The sequence below is a fragment of the Peromyscus californicus genome, unplaced genomic scaffold, assembly GCF_007827085.1.
Source record: "Peromyscus californicus insignis strain IS unplaced genomic scaffold, ASM782708v3 Scaffold_18__1_contigs__length_77618521, whole genome shotgun sequence".
In the NCBI taxonomy this organism is placed as follows: domain Eukaryota; kingdom Metazoa; phylum Chordata; class Mammalia; order Rodentia; family Cricetidae; genus Peromyscus; species Peromyscus californicus.
In genome coordinates, this window is record NW_026294480.1 from 15,634,897 (window position 1) to 15,654,869 (window position 19,973).

General features: G+C 38.4%; 1 pseudogene; it reads left to right on the forward strand.

The window, feature by feature from the left end:
* The first annotated feature begins 2,312 nt into the window (after positions 1-2,312).
* Positions 2,313-19,928, forward strand: LOC128113819 (BRCA1-associated RING domain protein 1-like; annotated as a pseudogene).
* Positions 19,929-19,973: the final 45 nt, after the last annotated feature.

Sequence of the window (19,973 nt, forward strand, 5' to 3'; positions counted from 1 at the left end):
CAAAGTGATGAACTTTGGAAGCTTTAGCATCATTACCTCTAACTTATAGGATAAATACATCTCATAATGATCTCCAGAGCCCAGAGCTCTGACTAACACATTGAAATCAATACAGCAGATCAATGGAGATATTCTACAGAATATCCTAATTTGAGATCTCCTTGAATGAATTTGTGATAAAGGGTTTGAGAAATGCCATAACCTTAGAGCAGCCACTGAATATATGCTCTGGAGAATCATGCATTGTTGCAAAGCAGTTTTATCTCTTTGTTAAAGGAGATGAAAAGAATACATGGCTGTTCTAGTACATACTAGCCTAGAGGGCATGCTGGTCCACACCTGTAATCCCAGCATTTGGGAGGCTGCACTAGAAGCATTACAAATCCAAAGTTAAACTGCACAACAGAATTACTTCAAGGCAAACCTGAGCTATATAGTGAAGCTTGGTTTAAAGAGTATGAATAAAATGCCTCTCATATGCCAGGTCTTCTGAAATTGAATTTGGGTCATAATCTTCAAAATATGAAAATGCTGCAATACTGAATTCATGAAAGATCACAATTCTTGAAGTCTAATGTCTGCTCCCTCTCTCAGCCTTCTCCCTGGCAACCCACCCCCCATTCCCTCCTCTGAAAAGTTTAAGACTTCCCATAGAGAGTCAGCAAAGACTGCTACATTTTGCAGTCTTTAGGAGATTCTGCGCCATTGTAGCAACCACAAATATGACCAACATATTGTATACATTTATGGAGTTTACAAGATCCAAGAAGCAGAGATGTATACTGGTGTCAGACATAAGAATAGGTGGTCTTTAGCATGCTAAGCAGCAAATACTTTACCTGGATCAAAATTATGTTTTTCTTGTAGATTACAATATTTTAATCTATGAATTTCACACATGAAGTTCAATATATTTTTGTGTTAGATAAACTATAGAGAGAAGATATTAGATGGGTACATGCTAGAGAGATAGACAAACAAATAAATAAAGATAGAAATAAGTAAGAAACAGTTTGAATTGTTTTCTTAGGGAATAAACTACATTATATTAGGCTTATCTTTCCAAGTGTTCTACAGGACTAGTTATGGGTTTCTCTTGTCACAAGGCTAGAGAAAATGATATCTGAGGGAGAACCAAAGTGATTTTAGATTGTACCTTGGAAGTTAGCTGTCTCCTGTGAGATGGCTTCAGCATCTGAAGCAAAGCAGAACTGGCTACATCCAGTGCTTAAACTGATAAACAAGAAAAGGGCTTTATGTGGCAAAATATGACCAGCATGGCTTCCCGGTTTTAGTTTGATTAATCTTTTCTTATGACCAAGTTACTCCATTCAAGTCCCATTTTTATTGATGAATGAGCTAACACTCATGTAGCAATCTAAGAGGCTGTGCATTAAACTGTTCTAATTTGGGAGCCCCAAAGAGAATCTCCTTAGTGGGATTTCTCGCTGCACGAATGCTTCATGGAAAAAAAGATATGATTGTTTAGAAGAGGGATAATCCATTTTGGTGTGGTCCTGTTTTGAGCTAAGTATTAAGTATTAAGCTTATTTTTTTCTTTGCTCATACAAATATAATGATCCAGCCAAATTTCTCCAGTGTTTGTGACATTCATTTCTGGATAATATCCTGTACCAGGTGATTTCTAGTCCTTAAGAATTTACTTTTGTTTTCTATATCCTTCAAAACCACTTACATAGTAATCCCATGTGAGATGGGTATAAATTCTATTCCCCAAGAAAATAATTTATGATTTTCATTACCATCACACCTGAGGAGGTCTAATAATAGTTTCTGAATTGCCTTATGTCTTAGGGTTTCTATTGCTTCCACAAAACACTATGATTAAAAGGCAAGTTACAGCAATAATTTCTTGTTGGGTACCAGCTCACAAAAATAGCATAGAAACCTATTATTAATTATGAAAGCATAGCCTATAGCTTAGGCTTGTCTAAGCTAGCTCTTATAACTTAAGTTAATCAATTTATATTAATCTACATTCTGTCATGTGGCATTACATCTCTTCCATCTTTCTATGTCTGCTTAATGACTCTGCCTTTCTTTTTCCAGAGTTCTCTCTCTGCCTGGAACTCCCATCTATACCTCCTGCCTAGCTTTTGACTGTTTGGCTTCTTATTACACCAACCACAGCAATACATCTTCATATAGTGTACAGATGTTCCATAACATCAAATTGAGAAGGAAAGGATTTATTTGGCTTACTCTTCATCATTGCTGTTCATCACTGAAGCAAGTCAGGACAGGAACTCAAATAGGGCAAGATCCTGGAGGCAAGAATTGATGTAGACGCCATGGAGGTAAACTGCTTACTGGTTTGCTCAGCCCATCTTCTTATAGAACCCAGGACCAGCAGTCCAAGGATGACACCACCCGCCATGGGCTGGGCCCTCCCCCACTGATTACTAAATGACAAAATGCTCTACAACTGGATCTCATGGAGGAATTTTCTCAGCTGAGGCTCCTTCCTCTGAAGATTCTATTAGCTCTTGTCAAGTTGACACACAAAACTACCTAGTACATCTTATTTCAGTCTTTTTTTTTTCCTGAAGCATTCTTTTTTTTAAGATTTATTTTGATTCATGTGTATGTGTGTCTTTCTGTGTGGAGCATGTGCACTCATGAGTGCAGTTATCAAGGGAGCATGAGAAATCCCATGGAGCTGGAATTACTGGCAGTTTACAGATATTTGGCATGGGTCTTAGGAATGAAGCTCTATCCTCTGGAGGAACAGGCTATCCTTTTAACCTGTGAACTATCACACTAGCCCCAGGCCTTCAGCATTCTTTGTACTGATTTCTCAATCATTGGTATTTACAGAAATTTATTTTAAATGTCTCTTTAAAAAAATTCAGCACAGAAGCTGGAGAGAGGCCTCAGTGGTTAAGAGCACTTGACTGCCCTTCCAGAGGTCCTGAGTTCAATTCCCGGGGACTACATGTTGACTCACAACCATTTGTAATGGGATCTGATTCCCTCTTCTGGTGTGCATGAAGAAAGAGTAGTCATAGACATAAAATACATGAATAAATAAATCTTTAAAAAAGACTTGATTTAGTTGCATGCCCCAAACAATAATATTTATTTTTAAAAATTCAGCACAGTCTTATTTTAAATGCTCATATTGAACAAACTACCAAATGGTTTTAATCAATAAAATTGAAAGCAGCAATTAAAGATACTAATGAAAAGAATCCCACGGGATGATTCTCTCCTGATGTCTTTCTGCTATAAGACAGCATGGATAATCAACCATCATTAATAATACTTGCCTTTTGCCTCTGCCGCTAGCAATGTGGCCACTGCAGTATCTGAAAGCTAACTGTCTGTACTGTTTAGCTCACTGGTAAGGAGTGTTTACGGAGTGAATTGATCAGATTCAACAACATAAGAATTGGGTATATCTGGCTGTGTGTGGTGGCCCATGGCTATACTCTGAGGACTCAGAAGGCAGGTAACCTGGATATCTCATTGTTTTGAGGCCAGCATGGCCTAGTTATAGATACCTTATACCAAAACATCAAAAGTTAACTTATTCATTAAAGAAAAAACCAATTACACTTATTCCATTTGCTTAGCTATAGGAAGGTTAGAAAAGTATCTTTGCATTTCACTCTTACAAATTTACTGGACTGGGGATATGGATCAATCGATAAAGCATTCACTGTGCAAGCTTGAAGACCTGAGCTCAGGTATGTAGGGCCTACTGGGGCTGTAGCTCAGTGGTAGAGCATTTGTCTTATATGCATGAGATCCTAGATGGTCTTTTTCGCGTTTGTTTTAATTTTATCTTATTTTTATTGTATTATTGTCTTATTTTGTTTTTGGTTTAGATGCCTGTTGGTTTTCTAATGGGAGAGAACAAAGAGGGTGTCACTTGGGGTAGGGGGTGAGATGGGGAGGGTCTGGAAGAATCTAGGGGAGAAGAAACCAAAATGAAAACATTGTGTGAAAAGCAACCTATTTTCAATTAAAACAAATGACACCAACAAACCAGTGGGGGTCCTCGAACCCATGGAATGTTGGACAGGGTGGCACATGTACGAAATCTCCAGAGTTTTCCATGAGATGGGAGGATAGCAAGCAGAAACAGGAGGATAGCCTAAAGTTCATACTCTAGGCATGTGTACACACACACACACACACACACACACACACACACACACACACATTCACACACACATTCACAATTCACACACACACACACAATCACACAAGCACACCCACATTCACACACACAAACACATGCACACATACACATATATCATAAATATACACAAAATACACTAATAATTTCTAAAGTTCCTACATGTTTAGAGAAGGGGTTCCAAACTTATCTACCAGATCCTCAAGGGCCAAAGGATTTTATCTATATTGATAAGAGACTAGAAGAAAATTGATTGTGAGTGTATGTACCACACACATATGAGTTGAAATCAATGAAAAATATCAAGAACTACGTGATTTCTCAGGTTTAAAACTACTTGTCAACTAGGGTTCTATGGATGCAGTGCTTTCATTTTTATTAGTGAGAAAATCAAGATTCCTGAAATAACTATAATCATCAGTTTGTCAAAGAACGAGGACTGCTGGAAGTATCACAAATTTTCTTCTTATTCTCTAGGTTCAAATTCTCATAAGGTCATGGGAAGGGGGACAGATAACAGAAGCCCTTGAATTGTGTGTATTATAGGCAAAATCTACTGATCTTAGGAGGAACAATGGGTTCTATAGTTGATAATCTTGCTTGCTTTTTTCTTTCTTTCTGTAGGAAGATATTATTTTCCTAGAATATAAGTCCATTTAACATGTATTCCAAATGGAGACATTACCTCTACCTACCAAGACTGTTTATTATAGAAATACTTTTAAAAGATATAAGACAAAGTTTAAAAAGTAATACTCACACACATATACAATATGCACAGTATAAATTTGTAAAAAGCATCAATACATATTTAAATAACTATACATTACAGTATGTACTATGTATGACATATTTCATTAAAGTAGACATTTATATTTATACAAATATATACTATCATTATGTATAAAATCATCTTAGTCACTTATAAGATAATGACAGAAGCTATGGTTATCATACATATTTATTCTTATAATATGTTGCATACACTCATGGTTATATGTTTAGTGATTAATGTTATTTTAAGTGAGAAATAAATACTGCTGATGAATTGAGTAATATTTAGATGGCCTTACATCATATTTGAAGGGAATTTTTAGGTGAAAAATGCTCACTCTACAATTACACAATTCTGCCTCATATATAGCCCATATACAAGAAAAATAAGTAGTGCACATGATTACACAAAGGTTGATGTCTAATGATGGAGATTTGGATGAAGTGAGGAAGATGAGGCACTCGTAGAAATTGTAGGTCTGTGTCCCAAGGACTAGGACAAAAGCTACAAAGCTGCCAGAAACCAGGAATGTCCTTCCTTGTTTTCTCTGCTTCTCTTTCCTCATGTGTTTTATTGTTCTCAGTATGCAGACAGGCTTCATCTCCTCTCTGTACAGGGCCATTATTCTACCTGCAGGCCAACACTCTTTATACCCTAAATAATGATGCATCCTTCTCTCTCTCCGTCTCTCTGCCTCTCTGTCTCTCTCTCTCTATTCTTCCTCTCTGCCTCCCATCCTCTCTCCCTCCCCACCATTATTTCTACACTGTCATTTTAAGAAGCTCAACAGATTTCCAGGGAAGAAGGGGTTGATAACTCAGGCTTTGGTTGGTAGCCATACCTACCATACCTGTAGTGATACCTTAGCTATTTCTGCAACTGAAAAATCAGTGAAGAACAAACACAATGTTGTAATTGGATCTATACAAGGACAGCTCCTACCTTGACTAATGTGGAGGACCTGTCCGAAGACTGTAGATACCAGAAAAGGTGCTTATCTGAAACACACACACACACACACACACACACACACACACACACACACACACACACACACACACAAATACACACACACACACACACACACACACATACACACACACATACACATACACACCCCCACAAAATTGGGAATAAAACACAAATAAAATAAGTAAAAAGAGCCGGGCGGTGGTGGCGCACGCCTTTAATCCCAGCACTCGGGAGGCAGAGCCAGGCGGATCTCTGTGAGTTCGAGGCCAGCCTGGACTACCAAGTGAGTTCCAGGAAAGGCCCTAAGCTACACAGAGAAACCCTGTCTCAAAAAACCGGAAAAAAAAAAAAGAAAAAAAAAGTAAAAAGAAAACAAGACTAGCATTCAGATACTCAATGCTTACTTACTTCTTTTCAACATCTCTGTCTGTTTCTCTCTCTTTCTGTCTCTGTCTCTCTTTGTCTTTCTATGTGAGGAAGTCAGAAAATTGCATACAAGAACTTTTACTTTACAAAACACAAACCAAAAAGAAAGAATGCACAAGCTGTATTGATGTTCCTGTTGTGAAATGGTGTCATCTTTAAGTGTGTAGCTTGAGTTTTCCTGCCTGGCCCACAGTCAGGACAAATCTCTCTCACCTGCCAGTCCCACAGCCTCTCAGACCCGACCAAGTAAACACAGAGACTTGTATTGGTTACAAACTGTATGGCCGTGGCAGGCTTCTTGCTAACTGTTCTTACAGCTTAAATTAATCCATTTCTATAAATCTATGCCTTGCCACATGGCTCGTGGCTTACCGGCATCTTCACATGCTGTTTCTCATCGTGGCGGCTGGCAGTGTCTCTCTGACTCAGCCTTCTACTTTCCAGCTTTATTCTCCTCTTTGCCCCGCCTACACTTCCTGCCTAGCCAATGGCCAATCAGTGTTTTATTTATAATTAGCAACACATTTTCCATACAGAACATCCCACACCAACCTGCTGAGCAGTCCTTGAAAGGAGGAGTGAGTATTAAGAAATAATAGATATGAAAAATATAGACGTAAATGAAGAAAAAGACGGGATAGCTTCAGGAGGGCTCTGGGTCAATACCACAGTCACCTGGAGTTTATTCCTAATGGGCTTTTTATACACCAGCAAGGGGAGAGACAAAAGACCTCCCCCTTTCAATGTCAAGGTACGAAGTACAAACAAGTGTAGTGTAGTGGTATTGTGTTCCCCAAAATTTGGTGCACCCTAATAAACTTAACTAGGGTCAGAGACAGAACAGCCACAATATTAATCATAGAAGTTAGGCAGTGGTAGCACACACCTTTAATCCTAGCATTCCAGAGGCAGAAATCCATGTGTTCAAGGATACAGCCAAGCATGGTGACTCATGCCTTTAATCCCAGAAAGTGAGCCTTTAATCCCAGGGAGTGCTGGTAGAAGGCAGAAAGATATATAAGGCGTGAGGACCAGCATTTGGCCTGGTTAAGCATTTGGCTGGTTAAGCATTCAGGCTTTTGAGCAGCAGTTCAGCTGAGATTCATTCTGGATGAGGACTCAGAGGCATCCAGTCTGGGGAAACAGGATCAGCTGAGTATCCAGCGAGGTAAGGTAGATGTGGCTTGTTCTGGTTCTCTGATCTTCAAGCTTCACCCCAATAACTGGCCTCAGGTTTGAATTTATTAATAAGAACTTTTAAGACTCCTGCTACAGTGTAGATCTTTCCTTAATTTTCAAAACACCTGGTAACCACGCCTTTGGCCCAAACATCACATTATGCAGCCTTGTGGGGCAAAGAAAACTCGGTCTCTCTGACCCTGAGTCAAGATAGAATAAGGCCTTACTATGGAGTCTCTGTGGACCCCTACACAGGTGAAAGAAGGTCCTCTTCAAAACTGGAAGCTCTATTTCCTTGTCACTTCCAAAATTGCAGCCTGAAGCCTAAGGATGCTGATCCTACTGCTCTTCTCAGGCTCTTTAGTTTTTGTATTATTCATACACACTCTCCTTCCTATGATTTCTCTAAGGAATTCTAAGTTCTGTGCAAATATATAATTCACCTTCATAGGCTCTATAAGCTCACCAAAATGTAACAGTCACCCATATGTGAACATAAAACATTTCTCTCTCTTTTTTAAGTTTGCTGGGTCAAGAGTTGCTTTCTTTCCCATTGGGATTTATGTGGTGGTTGTGTGCGTTCTGGCCATGTTTCATTTAGCAGCAATGGATAACTTTTATTTCAGTCACAGGATCCTTCAGATTCTGGCCATTTTGTAAGTCTAAGTTTTTAGCAATCTATGTAAGAATTTTCAACTTTCTTAATAATATGTCAAAATCAATACTACCTTTTTATATTCCTTCTTTGAATTTTTATATACCAACAGCAAATAAAACTTTATCCTTTATGTAATCTTAGCCACAAAGCTGAAAAGGCATAATAATTTGATTGTTAATAAATTAAGAATTTAAAAATATTAGTACATGATACCCTGTTTTCACTACCTACTACCCTTGATTCTACATTCACAATAGAAATAGACAACATGTATAATTTCTCTCCATCTTTTTTTCAATTCTGAGATACTGTAGTCTACTAATTGTGTCATTTGGTTGATTTTTAGAAGGAACATGTTTGCTTTATAAACATTTTATCTGTAAGCTGAAGTAGATTACCATAACTTACTTCTTTATTTTAATGAAGATGGGATGGACATGATCATACAATTAATTTCTTGATAAGATAAGAACAAGGTGTACATGTTAACTAATCTTTAAGAAACTTGTATTTAAAAAAAAATGTAAAGTATGATGTTCAAGCCTGAAACACATACTTCTAATTTAGAGCTGCTTTGTTAAGAAATCAGAGAATGCATTTTTTTGTTTTGTTTTGTTTACTCACCAACAAATGAACTTTACCTATTCAAATATTTTCAAAGTATAACTTCACAGGAATTATCTTCTGCAGACATGATTAGCAAGGGCAGAGGAGAATATCTGAATGACCTTGAGTAACAAGATCACACACTGCTAGCTGCCACTTTAAGTCATTTATGTGGTGATATACTGTGTCCCCCAATGTATTGTGCACCCTAATAAAGCTTATCTGAGGTTCAAAGGAAAAAGCTAGCCACTATAGTAAACATAGAAATCAGGCAATGGTAGCACACACCTTTAATCATAGCATTGGGAGGCTGAGATCCATCCAGATTGTGAGTTCAAGGCTACACTGGGAACAGAGCCAGGCATGGTGACACACATCTTGAATTCCAACACTAGTTAACCATAAAGGTCTGGAGGTCTGTACAGACAGACAGGAAGTGATATAGCTGGGCAGCAAGAGGAAGTGATATAGCTGGGTGGAAACAGGATGTGAGCTTGCAGGGACAGAAAGACATATAGGTGTGGGTATACAGCAAGTAGGTCTCTTTGGAGACTGAGGTGTCTGTGAAGGAAGGTTGGCTGTGGCTTGTCCTATTCCTCTGATCTCTCAGTTTTAACCCCAATCTCTGGTTCTGAGCTTTTATTAATAAGACTGTTTAGTAATTTATCTTATACATTTATTTAGTCTTGATTTTCTTAGCTGAATTGTTTCTTTTTCCTCAAGCTTGTTTTTTTCTCTCTACTTACTGTTTTATTTGCTTGTTTTGTTTTTCCTGACATAAGCTTACGTGTAGTACAAAATATTTTTAAACTACATTACTTCTCATAGAACTCCACTAAAACAACTGATTTATTTTCTTGAACTTAAAACATCAGGTATTAGGGAAATCCTAATATCAAGGATACTGTGCTTCCCTTTGTTCTTTGGGTATCTGGAGCATGGCACATTTTAGTAGCTCTCACAAAAACAAAACACTGACAACAAATGAGAAATTATCGGGTCCAGCATGGTGATGCATGCCTTTAATCCCAACATGATGACAGCAAAGACTAGTGGATGGATCTCAGTGAGTTTGAGGTCAGTCTGGTTTGCACAGCATATATGCAAGTTCAGCTAGGGATACAATACAGTGAGACCTTGCCTCAAAAGTAAATAAATAAATAAACAACATTTTTTTTGAGAATCATAAATAATCTGCTCATGCAAATGAATGGACCAGGAGACGGGAACACAGCCATGAAAGTCTCCTTACAATTTGTGTTTGTGTAACAGAAATTGTTATCTTAGGTTCCTTGCCTAGGTATACTCTGATCTACATCTCTTTCATCAATTGTTTTAAAATAACCTTTTTCTAAAGATAAAAACTAAGTTATATTGATCTATAGCAGTCTAAATTATGCTTCAATTAGTCTATTTCACTAAATTAGCAGCTTGTGTAATATTTCCTGTAAAACTTGTTTTCCAGGTCACAGATGGAACAATGTTGATATGGAGATTCATAATGATAAATTGATCATTTACCAAGAGTGCTAACAAGACTATCCTCCTTTAAGAATATATTCCTGCTGATGAAAACTCACTTAAAGAAAGCAGCACAGTTTTAAACATGCAGGAAGACACACTACCATTATGTAATAAATGTTTCTTGAAGGTGTTTAACCTCAGTGGACTCCTGAAAGCAGTGTCTGAGCCCTGTCATTGGAGGCTTGAGAAAGAACTGCCTGTCTACCCTGTCATTATAAAGGAAGGGGCTCCACTATTCATCAGTGGCAGGGGCTGATGGGCTCTTTAATGTTCATAATGATTTTTTTCAGAATGTTAGACATTTTCTTTACAGAAGTAGAAGTCTTTCTTTACACTTAGGGCATTTATGATCTCAAAATGTAACAGTAAGAGGAAGAGCAATTTGATTCTTATAACTTAGAGTCCCTTATGCCTGAGAGGGCTGCACAGGACAGTTTGTAGGACATACAAATGATGTATGGTTTCTTTGTGAGAATTTTGAGGATGGATGGAAAGTTGTTTTCCATTATTTACCACTTTCTCATTTCTTTTCTATTCTCTTTTCCTGATCCCATACTCTATTATGTCAATTTAGCATCTGGAAGCTAATGAAAAGCGAAGATACTGTTCTTATAAATGGAAGGAAAGCTTTTTCATCTCAAGTTTTAATTCACCAATATTCTTACATCTAGAGATAAAATATGAAAACTACATATTTATTTATTTGACCTCCATATTTTGTCTATTTCCTTATTCTAATTCTGTAAACACTTCAAAAAATAGTTGATGGTACATTATTTCTGTGTATGCAGTCATTCTACAACAATTTTGTCCATTGTTGAAGGAAAATCAAAGGGTGTTTTTATTATAGCAGAGTGTATTGAAATAAAATCTATCTATCTATATGTCATATATAGCTATCTATTATATATATATATATATATATATATATATATATATATATATATAATGCATCTCCATATATATTATGTTTGTAATCACAGCATTGGGGAGACTGAGGTAGGAGAATTACTATGAGGTACATTCCACCTTGGGAAATATACAGAATTTCAAGCTAGCCTGGAATACTAAATGAGTCATGTTTCTAAAACAACAGCACCCCCAAATAAGCAAATAAATAAAAACAAAAACAAAACAAAAAATCCTGAAAAGAAAGTTAAAACAAAATAAGACAAAACAAAACCCCTAGCTATTAACTAAATAAATAAACAAATCCCTAAGCCCAATTATCCAGATAATTTCAGCAGGTGCTGTTTGGTTTATTTTAAGAAATTAATCAATAACCTCAGACACAACCTATCTGGGTTCCTATAGATCTCCTGAAAGTTGCTATTAGCCTGGCAGTGTGAAGTCATTTAAAGTAGTAAGCCTTCAACATTTGAAATATTTTTCCTTGAGAATCATCGTTAGCATTCTAACTGCCTGTTTGTTTTGAAACAGGGAGAAAATACTACTACCTCACAATATCGAACAGAGAAAAAGCACTGGAATAAAAAAGTTGACTATGGAACTTCATTGACGGTGGTCGTGGAAATGCTGCCGCTTGATAACGGCATTGTCGTTGTTTTTCTTCTGGACACTAATAACACCGCCTGCTCATTGCTTTTATCAATGGTGGCAGGCATGCCGGTCAAGCTCTTCAAGTGTGTCTCTGGAGTTTGTAATACAGATAGAACATGCTGATTGTCTTACATCTCTCTCTGCTGTTGCCAGTGGAGCCCAGTTTTCAGGCTTCTGGAGGCCACAAGTGTCTCTCCCTCGGCAGATCTTTTACGTTTCAACACTTGGTCTCAAGCTTGGAGAAACCTTCTTGGAAATTCTGAAAGCCCAATGGATTGTCTAGTTACAATACAATCTTGAAGCTTGTGTTATTTGGCTTAATCAGTTTTCTTTCATCGCAAACCTAAAGTTATATGTGTTTCAGATATTCCCCCTGTGGTTGAAATCCTCTGAGGCATTTCTTCTTCCTTGTTCCTAATTAAGTGATCTCACCATCCTTTCAAGTGAAATTTGCCAAGTTGATTGCTTACAGAAATTCTTTACTAGGGCTCTGTATTAAGCTGGAATATAAAGCCTCTGTTATATAATGAACATGTAAATGTTGCCCACAGATTTATGTATCTGGAACTAGGTGGCCCACTATTGAAATTATGAGAAGTGATCTGATCTTGAAAGTTCTGACCTAATCAATGGATCCATCCTTTGATGTGGTCATAATATTGAGACATAGTAGGAGGTGTTCAGAAGGAGGGGGTGAAGCCTGCTGGAAGAACTTGTCTTAGTAAGATGTGTTTTGTGCTCTGCTTCCAGTCACCATTAGATGAACAGCCTCTGGACATATTCACATACTTGCTTTACTGCAGTCATGAGCCAAATTAAGGTTTTTCCATGTGTATGTGTGTGTTGGGGGAAAGTGCCTGGATATTCATGTACACATGGAGGCCAGAGGGCAAAGTCACTTACTGAACTGGGAGCTCACTAATTTGCCTATCTGGAAAGTGAAAAATAGGCATCTTGGTCCCTCTCTCTGCCTCCCTAGCCCTGGGGTTACAGGCATATCCTGCCAACCTTCCTTTTTAAGTGTGTGCTAGGAACTGACCTAAAGTCCTCATGCTATAACACATTGAGCACTCTATCTGACCAAGCCATCTCTCCCACAAGTTCTTTCTTTCTCTTTTAAAATTACTCTTTCAGGTTTTTGTTAAAACAACAACTGACTATATTTAATGCCACAGAAGACCCCAAAATTTAGTCTTGAACACTATCCCACCTTTAGGCAAGAATTACTTCTCTTGATTTGGAATGTGACTTTTCAGTGCCACAACACATTGACTGAAATTATGAAGCTTGTTCTTCACTTACACTTGTAGAACATTTATCATCCACATATGAATCCAATGTGTATGTTACGCTTTCCACCCAGAAGTTGGACAAGATCTCAAAGTGTTGACTCAGGGCTGGCTAAGTCTTTGGCTACTTGGAGAGAATTGTAATGATGACAATGTTTGCTATTGTTTTTTGATAACCTATTTATTAGAATAGAAATTGTATGACATATACATCAGAGCGAAAATTAAACAGCATTTCCATGTAGTCAGAAAATTTGCAATCATCACCACATGAGTATCTCCATCCCTCTCCCTAATGAACTGCCTCTATTTACAATTCTTCCTCTGAAGGCACCTTTTATTCAGGAGAATTAATTTTAGCAGAAAGCTAGAAACAATTCTACTTGTTTCAAGAAGGAATGACTGAAGATAGTTCTATAATTATTTATAGCCTTGTCATTTTAAGAGTAATGACTTATTTTCTTTTTTGAGTATCATATTCAGCCTGGTAATAAATGATCTCTTCCATATCATCACTAGGGCATTTTAGGGTCTCCTCATATTCATGGATGTTTCTACTTAGTGACCTCATTTTTTATTACCCTAAGAGCTATCATATGTACTGTACATAAATCTTACTTTGTTTGCACATTACTCATTTTTCTTGACGAAAAACTATATTGAGTAGGACACTCCAAGACTCTCCTGTATTCTTGTGTTGGCTTTGATTCGCTTATTCTGTCTCCCAGCTGTCTCTTCCTTAAAATGAACCATTCTTTTCCAAAATTATTTTATTTTGCTTACACTTCCAGATAATAGTCCACCACTGAAGGATATCAAAGCAGGAACCAGAGGCGCATGCATATGCTGATGCAGAAGCCATGGAAAACTTGTTTACTAGCTTGATTATCATGGCTTGCTCAGGTTGCTTCGTTATACACCCCAGGACCATCTGACCAGGGGTGGTACCACCCACAACAGTCTGGAACTTCCCAATTAATCACTAATTAAGATTTTTTTCTTGCCTACAGGCAACTATTAAGGAAACAGTTTTGCAAACAAGAGTCCCTCTTTTAAAATCACTCTAGTTTGTGCCGTGTTGATATAAAAATAGCTAGGACAGCCAATGTTACAACATCGATTTTTTTCCAATTCATGAACATGGGAGGTCTATCTACCTCTACGTCTTCCATTATTTTCTTCTGCAGAGTTTAAAAGTTTGTGTTATAGAAGTCCTTTACCTGAATGAATAGGTATTTATGACCGATTTTAAATGGAATTGATTCCCTAATTTCTTTCTTAGTGTGTTTATTATTGATATATAAAATAGCAACTAATTTTTATAAATTAATTTTGTATCCTGCCACATTTTTTAAAATCATTAATCAGTTTTAGGAGGTTTCTGGTGCATTGTTTGGAATGGTCATTTGCAATAAAAGATACTTGGATTTCGGTTTTAATTGGTGTTTTCTATTGCTGGAAAAGACACTATGACTACAGCAACTTTTACAAAGGAAAACGTTTAATTGAGGTTGGCTCACTTACAGTTCACAAGGTTCATTCCATTATCATCATGATGGGGAGCATGGCAGCAAGCAGGTAGACGTGATGCTGGAGCTGAGAGTACTACATCTTGTAGGTAACAGGAAGTCAGTTGACACACTGGGATGTATCCTGAGTATAAGAGACTTCAAAGCCTGCCCCCACAATGACACACTTCCTCCAACAAGGCCATATGCAGTCCAACAAAGCCACACCTCCTAATAGTACCACTCCCTATGAGATTGTGGGGGCCAACTACATTCAAACTACCACAATTTCTTTTTCCCATGTATGAATTCTTTTCCTTTTCTTATTCTAATGTTATAACTAAGACTTCAAACACTAAATTAAATAAGAGCAGAGGTAGTACAAAGCCCTGCTTCCTTCCCAATTTTAATGATTTAAGTTTTTCTCCATTTATCATGATGTTGAATTTGTAGACTTTATTGTTTTTTCCCTTCAATTCTAGTCTTCATAGGACATTTACTAAGAAGGAATATTACATTTTGTCTAAAGCATTTTCTGAATGTACTGAGATGACTATGGAATTTTGTCTTTGATTGCATTTATGTGATTTATTACACTTACTATTTTATATACATTAAACCAACCCTGGATCTGTGGAATAATGCCAATTTAATCACTGTGAATGGTATTTTTTTTATTTTTCCATGTTTTTAGCTTGCAAGCATTTTTTTTTAATTTATTTTGCAATACAATTCAGTTCTACATATCAGCCACGGATTCCCTTGTTCTCGCCCCTCCCGTCCCCCTCACCTTCCCCCCAACAACCCCCCATTCCCATCTCCTCCAGGGCAAAGCCTTCCCCACAGACTGAGGTCAACCTGGTAGACTCAGTCCAGATAGGTCTAGTCCCCTCCTCCCAGGCCGAGCCAAACAATCCTGCATAGGCCCCAGGTTTCAAACAGCCAACTCATGCAATGAGCACAAGATCTGGTCCCACTGCCTGGATGCCTCCCAAACAGATCAAGCCAATCAACTGTCTCACCCATTTGGAGGGCCTGATCCAGTGGGGACCCCTCAGCCATTGGTTCATAGTTCATGTGTTTCCATTCATTTGGCTATTTGTCCCTGTGCTTTATCCAACCTTGGTCTCAACAATTCTTGCTCATATAAACCCTCCTCATTCTCGCTAATTGGACTCCCAGAGATCCACCCGGGGCCTAGTCATGGATCTCTGCATCCAGATCCCTCAGTAGTTGGATGAGGTTTCTAGCACAACAATTAGGGTGTTTGGCCATCCCATCACCAGAGTAGGTCAGTTCGGGCTGTATCTCGACCATTGCCAGCAGTCTGTTGTGTGGGTATCTTTGTGGATTTCTGTGGGCCTCTCTAGCACTTTGCTTCTTCCTATTCTCATGTGGTCTTCATTTACCATGGTCTCCTATTCCTTGTTCTCCCTCTCTGTTGTTGATCCAGCTGGGATCTCCCGCTCCCCCAAGCTCTCTTTCCCTCAACCCTCGCCTAAGCATTTTGCAGAGAATTTTAAATCATGTTAATAAGGGATGTTGACCTATAGTTCTCTATTTTTGTTGTCTGTATCAGAATTTTGTATTTGAGTAATCCTGGCTTCATAGTAGGGTTTTAGAAGTGTTCTTTGCATTCCTTTTTTTTAGAATAGTTTAAGAAGCATTTTCTATATTTTTTTTCATTAAATGTTTGGTAGATTTTTTCTGTGAAACCACGTTGACCTGTGTTTTTTTTAGCCAAGTAGAGGTGATGCGGTTGATATAGATATCCGATTTAGGGCTTAGCACCAATTCTTTTATTTTCAACCCTTTGACAGGTATGCATCTCTCCCATGACGGCTGCCAACAGCTCAAATAAACTTCTCTGACCAAGGCTGACAGAAAACAAGGTCTACAGATGTAAACATAAATATTTAGAAGGGATTTGAGTGAGCAGATCTGACTACAGCATCTTAATTATTCACAATGGTTTTTAATTTTTTTTTGCTGAAATTTGCTGATTTTACCAAACACTAAGTTGTCAAGGACTTATGTATTGAAAGAATTGATCCAGTATTTGCCCTTTTGAATAATTGTAAATTTCTTGAAACCACTAATTCCCAGGGAGGAAAATCTTTGTAGAGTTCACTGTCTCTTTATCACAAACACTGTTAAGTCTAATGCAGGTCCCAAAATTGGCAGTGCTCGTGACAATGTCCCAAATAGAAGGACACTGAATAGGTGAACAGAATAATAGTTATTGAGTAAACAGAAGCTTAAACTAAGCATTCCTCAGTCAAAACCAGTTCTGTTTACTAAGAAAACAGATTCCATAGACAGTTTTGTACTTACCAGGAAAATCCCTACTTCCTTTAGGCAGAGGCATATAGTTTCTGATTAATCCAAGGAGTCTATATGAGCTCAAAGACCCCACCCTGCTTTCCCACCAAGCTGCTCTTGCCTACTCTCTGAGAAAACTTAGCCTTTTTATCCCAAATAAACTTTTCTTTCTACCCATAGAGTGGTCAAGTTCAATGGTTTTCCTGAGTTCCCTTGGTTACATTTGATGCTGAAAACTGAGATTCAGAATTGGCCCCCCAAAAGCTCAATCCCTTCTAAACACATCAACTGCCACTTTGAGTCTCCTCTGTGTGGATCATTTGCCTATGCTGGCTTCTGCCACCCACCACATTTGACTCTAAAGCTAGAGTCCATCTCTCCAGTTCCTTTTCTCCTCTGCATGTTTTACCCAGTCATCTCTCTCCACCTACTCAGGTAGTTGTTCTCTAGAGCCGCCTGCTCTGACTCTCTCATTTGCTTGCTTGACTCTCTTACTCAAAGAAAGTTGTACCAGTATTCTATGCATCCTCTTTCTTCCGGCCTGAGTGCCTCATCACATGGACATGGGCATCTCTCCACTGTGCCCCTTGGGAATCTCTCTGACAATTCTCCATCCCTTGGGGACATCTTTGCATTGAGACTCTGTGCTACAGCACTTACACCTTACCTTGTCAACATCCCTGCATCTTTGTTGCCAGCAAATCCAACTCCTTTCTGGTGAGACTCCTATTTACAACCTCTGATACCTGGACTTGAAAGGAAAACTCTTTTTCTAAGCCTCTCCTACCTTTTTTTCCCCACTCTGTTCCTGGGAATTCTTTACTGCTACCTTTCATTCAAGGGCAGCTCTCACCCACCTTCCCAAATATTTTTTTCCTCCTTTGGACTAAGAAATACAGTTAAGCATTGCCATCTTATTTTTTTACAGCACTATGGCATGGCCTCAATACAAGCTTGATAATCAGTCTTGATGTCCAGAAAACACACATTTCCTTTCTGAATTCTCACAGCTCTTAATAAATGCTGCTACTGCAAAAGAAAATGTTCCAAAATACCTGATGTCTAAGCTTTCTTTGCTTTCCACTCTTGTCCATCCCTCTGTTTACTGGGTTCAGTATTACAGAGATTCAAATGACTTCTGGGTATGAATTATTTTGGAAAATTGTTAAATGCTGCCTCACTGTACTAAAATCTGGCTCTGAAGATGGCATTTGGCTTACCCATGTTAGATCCAAGAATACTTCTCTAATAGCTCCCAACAAAGCCTCTGTCCTAGGTCACACTAGTCCTCTGGCTCAGTGACAGGGAAAAGGACCACAAGACAGCCCAGGAGAAGACTATGCATTTGAGAACAGATAAAAGCTAAACTATTTCTGTTGGTGGTTAGTGTCGCTTATCTCACTGCATTTAATTTTTTTTAATTCAACTTGGAAACCTTGCCCCAGGCATCTCACAGACTCTGAAATTCCAAGTGGAGCTAGATTAGACAGTGACCAAGGGGATATCCAGAAGAGTCCTAGCACAGACCTCCCCCTGAGAGGATGCTTTGTGGCTAAGTCAAGGGTCCAATCCTGAAGGAACTTCCTCTCACATCTGCCATGAGGGACCCTGGGCTCACAGATGTGTGCACCTTCTTTGCTTACCTCCCATTGTGCTCATATTCTGAAGGAGCCCATGTGCTTAAGAGGATGTGATTGTATAAGTGATTGTGTTATATCAGGATAGTTAGTATTTTACACCCCACCCTGGTTCCTAGACCTTAAGAGGAGACAATTGAACAGCATAATCCAGCTTTCTAATAAACTTCTAAATTTTCTATATTTTAATGAACTTTCAGATCCCCAAAAGACACATCTGGAGCAAGTTTATTTGGCAATGCAGAAAGATTAATTCCATGAAAATGAAGGTTAGTTCTCAAAGTAAGAAAAGGCCAAATATGTTGTCAATAACATGTCAGCGCACACCCTACCGAAAACGTCAAAGGACGATGAATCCAGGCAAGCTGCAGGGCATGAATGTATTTCTTCAAGTCTTCCTCAAGTTGTTTTCAATGGGGCTAAAACAGTTTCTATAGAATCTGCACAAACCAAACAGGAGAAACCTTCTGCTGAGAGTAAAATTTAGCTGAGAGTGGAAATTAAAGCCAGAAACAGAAGATGGTGGATGTGATTCCAAAGAGGAACTGAAGAAGAGGCTTGTCTTCTTGTGTAGCCAACCACCAGTTATTGAGGGGCCACTGGGTAATAGTGAAACAGACTTATTAGCAAGTGGGTCTGTTGCAGAATCTGAATGTTCTGGAAGCTTGGCTAGTCTCTTTACCACTGGCTGAGTATACAGTGTCGTGAGAGTAAGAGTGATGAGATTCCTGAGAAAGTTTGCATCAAGTCTTTGTCAGCTGGGACATAATGGAAATTCCCAAGGTTGTAGCATACCTATCAATCCCACTTCTAAGAGACGTGGGAGCAACTTTCCAACCACCAGCAAAGATTTGGTTAAGGCAATAGTGCCTGCAAATAGAAATGTACTGTTGGTTGACTATTCTTCAGTGTGTTCAGGCCATCTTCAAGTTGATGTCACACTAAGGGGAAACAGTAATGTATCAGATGACTCTCTTAGCTTTACCAGGCACACTCCCACCTCAGCTCATAGACAAATAATTTCAAATTACTCCATACTGAATCTGTCACCAGTATTGACAGTAGGAAAAGAAACAAGAGGAGATATTTTGCTTTGTATTGCTTTTATAAAAGGTGATATACCTTCTATTGAAGACATATTGCAAAATAGGACCAACCCAACTGTCAAAGACCATCATTGGTGGACAAAGTTGCACGAAGCCTGCAGTCATGGGTCCTGGAAGTTAGTGGAATTGTTGCTCCAGCATAATGCTTTGATGAACACTCCTGGCTATCAAATGACTCATCACCCCATGATGTGGCCATGAACATCTGTTGTCAAAGCTACTTGATGGATGCCACTTCTGTTTTGG